Source organism: Triturus cristatus, chromosome 3_1 (genome assembly GCF_964204655.1).
Source record: "Triturus cristatus chromosome 3_1, aTriCri1.1, whole genome shotgun sequence".
NCBI lineage: Eukaryota > Metazoa > Chordata > Amphibia > Caudata > Salamandridae > Triturus > Triturus cristatus.
The window spans coordinates 178,744,663-178,752,564 of NC_140583.1; positions in this window are offsets into that span (position 1 = coordinate 178,744,663).

The following is a 7,902-nucleotide window of genomic DNA, read 5'->3' on the forward strand; positions in this document are numbered from 1 at the left end:
TGAGCAAATAAGAGGAAAGACATATGTGGGAGACTGCAATACCCGATGATCTGTTAACGTAATTATCACATCCTATTTAGTTTAATTATAGACTTTATGGTTGAATCATCAAAGGAGTTTGTACGGTTCATGTCTTGAAAGAAAGTCGGGCGAAAACGTATACTCTTTCGCTTTCTTGAACTTGGAAACATTTTCAGTCTTAGACATTACTCAAACAGAAGCACACATTTTATTAAGATGTTGAATATGAGGAGCACGCAAAATAGGTCTTTACATCAAATACAAACTTATTTTTCTATTTAATGAATAATTTAGGCACTCAGGGGCATTAAGATTTTGGCTCATGCTATCCAAACCACCAACATGGCAGGATGACAGCTTCTGCTAACGCGAAGGATGGCGTTTCACCACCCTGAGGCTGTGTCAACTTAATGACTGTCAACTGGATGAGGAACATCTGCTGGTGGGCTGGCTGTCCCTGAAGGGTAACAATATTTCAGCACACTAGGAGTGACAATATTAATCTTCCTTATTTTGACATGTGCAACACCATGAGGTGGAAAACCCAATACATGGTGCTTGCTTTCCACTGCAGTGGAAAAATGATGTGAGACATTAGTCTTGGCACACAAACATGCACAGCAATAAGTACTAAGCTGACACATTCTTTAGGTCTTCCTATAATAATAATAATAATCCACATTTGTAAAGCGTGAACAATCACCCGTAAGGGTCTCTAGGCGCTGGGGGCCGTCGGGAAGATTAAGGAAGCCATTGCCCAGATTCACATGGTGCTGGGCTAATCTGCCGCTGGCGCCGGGGATCAAACTGTGATCCCCAGATTCCAGAGTCAGTCGCCCTGGCCGCTGCGCCACACCTCTTCCTCAGCTTGGTGGATTAGGTTTTCTGACCCCCTGGCGCTAAGAACTCAGTCAGTGTTCTAATCTGAATAAGAAACCCAGTTGGACTGTAACCAATGCACCACCCACTCAGCAATATTTGCTTATGAAGTGTTTTCAGTAACAATCAGCCCCATAAGACACTCAAACTCTCTTTTGTAAAAGAATGACACACTCAAAAATCTCCAGGAACCAGAATATGCATTTAAAATGTTATTTCAAAATCTTAACCTGGTGCATATGATATGCATTTTAACCACAATGCAGCAAAGCAATTTATAGGTAATGAAAACATCACTGTAAATTCTAACATGGTTACTGATTTTGTTTCCTATCACCCTGTTTTTGCTATTACTAGGGGTTTTGCTGGTGATGGAGCAGGTAGTGCAACATTTTGTATACCTCCTCTATTTTTGCATGAAAATACTAATTATATAATCTATTAATTATAATATTATTAAACAAGTGTTGCATGTATATTAATCAACATTATTAATACTAAAATACACATGGGATTTGCTAATTGCATGGCTAAATAACTCTTATAACTAAAATCTGTCGTTATATGCTAGATAAATACAAGCACATAGAGGGATTAGCAAGGGGTTAACTTCTGGATCACCATTTCTATGAATTAATTATTCTTTTGTGTTTGTTTCGTTTAAGTTGGCATTTGGGCCTAAATCCAATATGTCCGCTGTCACCACACGCAGAAGTGGCCACTGTCTCATGAGGCGTGGAGTGAGCTGCGCATGTGCAAGAAGTCTCCTAAACCTCGTAGCGACCTTTGCACAAAGTGTCCCCGGTCAAGGAGACGAAACGGGACACTCGCCAAGACATGGGAACAATCAACCTTACAGTAAACCGGAACAAGCCGATACTTCGCTAACCAATGACCTCACCCCTCGAACTGTACTGAAAATCTTGGAATATTAGTTGTACGATCTCAACCAGCCAATCACGACTGTTCTAAAGTTTAAGGGCCCGATTCACAGAACTAACTTAAGGCAAAATCCTAAACTTACTACCATTTTGGTATTCACAGAAGGCACTTACTCATTTTGGTATTCACAGAAGGCACTTACTCATTTCGGTATTCACAGAAGTTAGGTGTCCTAACTTTAGGACTCCTAAATGCCTTCTGTGAATACCGAAATTCTTAAAATTAGGATTTTTCTCAGTTTAGTAGTAGTATAGTTAGGACTCCTAACTTTAGGACTCCTAAATGCCTTCTGTGAATACCAAAAGTCTTAAAATTAGGATTTTTCTCAATTTAGTAGTAGTAAAGTTAGGACTCCTAACTTTAGGACTCCTAAATGCCTTCTGTGAATACCGAAAGCCCTACAATTAGGATTTTTCTCAGTTTAGTAGTAGTAAAGTTAGGAGTCCTAACTTTAGGACTCCTAAACTGAGAAAAATCCTAATTTTAAGACTTTCGGTATTCACAGAAGGCATTTAGGAGTCCTAAAGTTAGGACTCCTAACTTCTGTGAATACCGAAGTGAGTAAGTGTCTTCTGTGAATACCAAAATGAGTAAGTGCCTTCTGTGAATACGAAAATGGTAGTAAGTTTAGGATTTTGTCTTAAGTTAGTTCTGAGAATCAGGCCCTAAAAGTGTATCTTCTATCACTTGTTTTATTATAAAAAGGGTAGTAGAATAGGGAGGGCGCGGATGATGATCTCTCTTTCTTTTCATTTCTCATTTTCCACATTCCTTTTCCGAAGATCCAGATGCTGCCCGAATGCTTGATGACTGCAAACTTTTTCTAAAAATCCACGGGCTATGATATATGCTTGCACAATTTCTGGTTCCTTGATAAATTGGGACTGTAGCGTGCTGAGCAGAGGACTTTGAGCTTTGGCCTGCTTTTCGGACAATTTACGACAAATTTTGGTTATGCAGAGCCAATGAATTAGAGGACGTCAAATAGCCAGATTAGGTAAATATGATGTTCTGCGATTTATTTGAATTGATCTAAAACTCTAGACTTTGACGAGACAAAAGCAAATATAAATCATTATGAAAATTTAGATAAACAGATATTGATTAACAAGAAATATGAGTTTGTGGTTAATTAAGGCAAATAAGGATTCTGAGTCTTAAATTGTGTTTTAGCTAGTTCTAAATCACCATCAACCAATCCAACTAAAATGGTCCATTGACCAGGTGGGTGGAGTGCCTTGATGTTTGAGACTAGGGATCTATAGGTGAAGGATATTAATGTATATTTTGTAAAATAACTTTTCTCTCCCCATAGGTTATATAAGGTATTTCCCCCACATGTCCAGCGCTTGAATTACACATCCCTCCTGTGTGCAGACTCGTGAGAGAGACGTATAAGTGTTGGTGTTATGGGCCCCACCAATGACTGCGTGTGTGAATGAGCTAATGTGACGTCGGGTCTGCGACGCAGGGAGGGTATCGGTAAATGTTATTCCCCATTTTCCAGTCTTGCGCTGGATCACTGGTCCCAGCATATTAATAAATACACAGCCCAATTCTAAGAGTCAAAGGTAGTGTGCCTTTGCATGTCTGTTTTAAGGACAATAAGTTATTATTGTTCCGTCTTGACAGCAAGCCTGATAGTTCAGGTAAGAGCTGCGAATATGTGCAGAGCGCACAAGTCAGTTTGAAGGCCTCCCGCGATGCAGCAACCTTCCACTACAGTCGGTGCTGAAGCCATCCGTGTCTTTCTTGTCCAAAATGCATGGTGTATATGAGGTTTGGCAAGACAACTTGTGCAAATTTGTTAAAATGAACGTTAAATAAGATCGAGCCAGAGAGGTTGATAACCAGGGTTTAGCCAGAGAGCTTGTTGAAAATTGTAAAAATTAACATTAAACAAAAGTGACCTTGCAGATACTGTTGGATCGTTTTGCAATATTCTTTTCTGAAAGGTTACAAACATAATGACTGAAGCCTGAAATCACTAGCCTTCTGGTAATTCTGTGTACAACTAAAACATAATAATTACATGCTCAAGCCAAGATGTTTCAATATCATTAATCTTGATTATCACCATTTATAGAATATCTGTAACATGGAAGAGCATGATATAAATGTGCATTCAAGGAAATTACGATCAATAAATTGTCATTTGTTTAAAAATACACTTGTTTAATAACACACTTCTCATATTAAAATGAAAGATCTTAAATGCGTACTACTCAACTGCAGGTCAGCCAGCAAACACACATCTGACATTTTCGACCTCATCTAACACAATGAGATAGACATCATCATCTTCACTGAAACTTGGCTCAATCCCGCTTCCACTCCTATCCTAGACCTCTTAGTGCCTCCTACCCATGACATAATCTCTCTAGACAGAGCTCTAAAGCCAGGCGGTGGCCTAGCTTGTATACATCAGAGCACACTAGCGGTCTCCCACTCGGAGTCCTCTACGCCATCCTGATGCGAATATCTTTGTCTCAACATCGCTAGTCACAATCTTCCGGTGTGCAAACTACACACATTTTATCAACCCCCCCCCCCCCGGTACAATCTCCCCTTCATAGAACAATTAATAGAAATCATCTCTGGCAATGTTGATTCCTTTTTGCCCAAAATCTTCCTTGGTGATTTCAACCTTCACTGGTCCAACCTCAATGACCAAGCTGTAACGTGCTTAAAATCCTTAAGTGTTCATGAGCTGATTCAACATTGTGACCGGCCAACTCATAATAAAGGTGAAATTCTGGACCTCATCATCACCAAAGGTCACACCATCACACTGGACACCATGACCCCTTGCAATTGGTCCGATCATCACATCATCTTTTTTTTTTTATCAACTTGGAGGTCTCTCTGAAGAAGGCTCAACCAACAAAATCAAAGATTTGGAAAAGGGACCTCAGAGATATCACTACGGCCGATCTAGCAACCCACTGTAAATTTTCCCTCTCTTCACAAGGTGACATGTCCGAGGTACACGCACTCACTGACTTCTACAACTCTACTATCTCTAGCATCATGGATTTCATTGCTCCACTCCAACAAAAAAAATGCCTCAGCAAAAATTTCCAAACCGTGGTTCATCAACCACTTAAACTTGGAACGCCTCAACCTTAGGGCAATCGAACGTTCCTGGAGATCCAAAACATCCTCGGACCAGCTAAAAATTCTTAGATCGGTAAGGAGCTCCTATAACAAACAAATCAAAATTGCTAAGGCTGACTACTTCAAGCCACTAATCGCCCCAAGAAACGTTATGAGCTGGTGAAACAAGAATCGATGGAAGCACCAAACTGATCAGACTCTGGAGTCTGGAGCCTTCATGCGATGACCTGGATGCTTACTTTACTGAGAAATCTAGACTCATCAAAATTGATCTTGACTCCGGGAGGGCCCTATTGCTATCAGGTGGGTCTGTGCCCTCCCCGGCCCTATTAGAGAAGCACGAACCAACTAGCCTGAGCTCCAAGAACAATGCCACAATGGGCACCTTCACTCCCCTCAGTAAAAGAGACTTTAACAAGCTTCTTCAGAGTATCAACCTATCTAATCATTTCAGCGACCCGTTACCACCTTCCATCTTCAAAGAAATCAAGGATGTCGTCACCCCCATCTGGAAAAAAGTTGTCAATGTTTCTCTGTCACAAAGTATGATCCCAGAGTGCTTAAAAGCTGCTCAGGTAACACGGATTTCAAAAAAGCCTACCGCAGATAGTGCAGACCTTAACGACTTCCGTCCTATTTCTAACATCCCCACTCTAGCCAAACTCCTAGAAAACTGCATCCAATCTCAACTCTGTGCCCACATCGAGAATTTCCATCTCCTGGACCAACATCAATCTGGCTTTCGGAGTGGGCATAGCCCTGAATCAGCGCTCAATCACATTATGGGTGACATTTTAAAAATGCTTGACCAAAATTAATCCTGCCCACTTATCCTTCTTGACCTTTCCTCTGCTTTTGACATTGTTAATCACGACAACCTCCTATCCATTTTGGAGCACAAGATGGGCCTCTCTGGTTCGGTGCAATGGGTCTCGTTCTTCCTGTACCACAGATCCCAAAGAGTTAAGGCGAACCACTCTCTCTCCCAACCATCACCAGTATCCATGGGGGTCCCCCAAGGGTCTGCCTTATCTCCCCTACTCTTCAACTTGTTCTTGGAACCGTTAGCTAATGCACTAAATTCCGCGGACATTCTCTTCCATATGTTTGCGGATGAAATGCAACTCTATCTGAAAATCTTCTCCCTGGATAACCTCATATCACTCAACACTACCCTAATACTCAAATCTGGTTAACTGAGAACCACCTCTTGCTCAACACCTCCAAAACAGAATTCCTTCTCATTTCCCCCCCGAATGACATCCCCAAGTCAGACCTTTGGATGTACCACCTCACTGCCTACAACTGCTCCCCCCCATTATTGACTCAGCCAAATTGCTCGTAATCACCCTGGACAAGCATCTGAACATGAACAATCATATCAGCAATGTGTGCAAGGGAGCTAATCACCTGATGAGGATACTCAGGAATCTCAAACCGTTCCTCCCACAAGCTGACTTCAATCACGTGGTCCAAACGCTTGTTTTGCCAAGGCTAGACTATGGCAGTGCTAGGTTATGTGTCCTCCCCACCTATACCATGGCCCCACTAAGGGTTACAATGAATGCTACGGTCAGATTGGTTATGGGTACCAAAAGAAATGTGCACATCTCCCCTGTTTTAAAATCACAAAACTGGTTGCCCTATGAAGCAAGAATTCAGCTAAAGATTGCCTGTCTATCTCACAAAGCCCTCCATTTCAAACCCCCCAGTTATCTACTGCAAAAGCTAGAATTATCCGGAGGGGGTAGACCTTCTAGGAGTGCTAACTTTCTCCTCCTGTAACCACAGATCTTTCGCAAAAAGAGAACATGTCACCGAGCTTTCTCCTGCTATGCGCTGCGCTGAAGATCTAGAACTCTTTCCAAGGTTGCCTTCAAATTGGAAGTAAAAAGATTCCTCATGAACAAGTTCTTACGTTAAAAGGTTCTCGGATCATCTGCTCTATTGCTTTGGACCTACACCCTAAGGCTATGCTGGGTGTTCCACTTCTTTAATAATCATTGGCTCCCCTCCCAGTTTGCTATGTACCAGTTATTACCCTACTTTGATTGTAACCTTTTTGTTTGGTATGCCTATTTGATTTGTTTGGGTTGGTATTCCTCTTGATGCCTGTACTGCAACTGTTACCGTCCTTTCCCTCAAACTGTAAAGTGCTCTGATATCCTTCGGGATCATGTTTTAAAATAAATAAATCTGCACCAAACCAAAACTATAATTAGAACACAGCCATACCTTCTGCAACACTTATAAATCAACCACACCACTACATTTGCTCTGCTCAGAACTGATCAGGGATCTTTGGCACTGAATATGTAGAGGTCCTCTTGACAAGAAGAACTTCTAAATTCACTGACTGTGAACCAGATGCAATGGTAAAAGTTGTTCTTAGGATGAAGCAATGGTTATTTGGTGCTGAGGTGCATACTACGAGCGTCAGGCAGCGAAAAGTAATCTGGAAAGACTAGAAATGTGAAAGCTGTCTCTACAGACTTTGTTGAAGTTGTAATTGTTTGTGAGGGAGAGTTTGTTTTTTTCTGCGAAAGAGAACATGCCATGGGAAAAGGGGGCAGGACTCCCAAATGCCTCAGTCTAGCCCATGATCATGATTGTTAGCACCGATGTTGGAGTGGACACTGATATGTTTATTGCTGAATAACTACAGAATATTTCCATCGAGGCTCAAACATTGAGCCCCAACCGTTTTGACATCAGTTTATACAATTTTGGTGTTTAGACAAAATATCTAGTCAGTAATATTGTATGACACAAGTATCGGGTTGGAAATATCGTGACACAGAAATATCATGAACAAGAATACTGTGGACAAGAATATCGATTTTAAGGTAAGTAAGATTGATTTTTAAAATATAGAAGTAATTTCCATCTTTTAGTTTTGTGGTGGGTTGTGGGTTTACAGGGGAATAGGGTGGGAAGTAAATT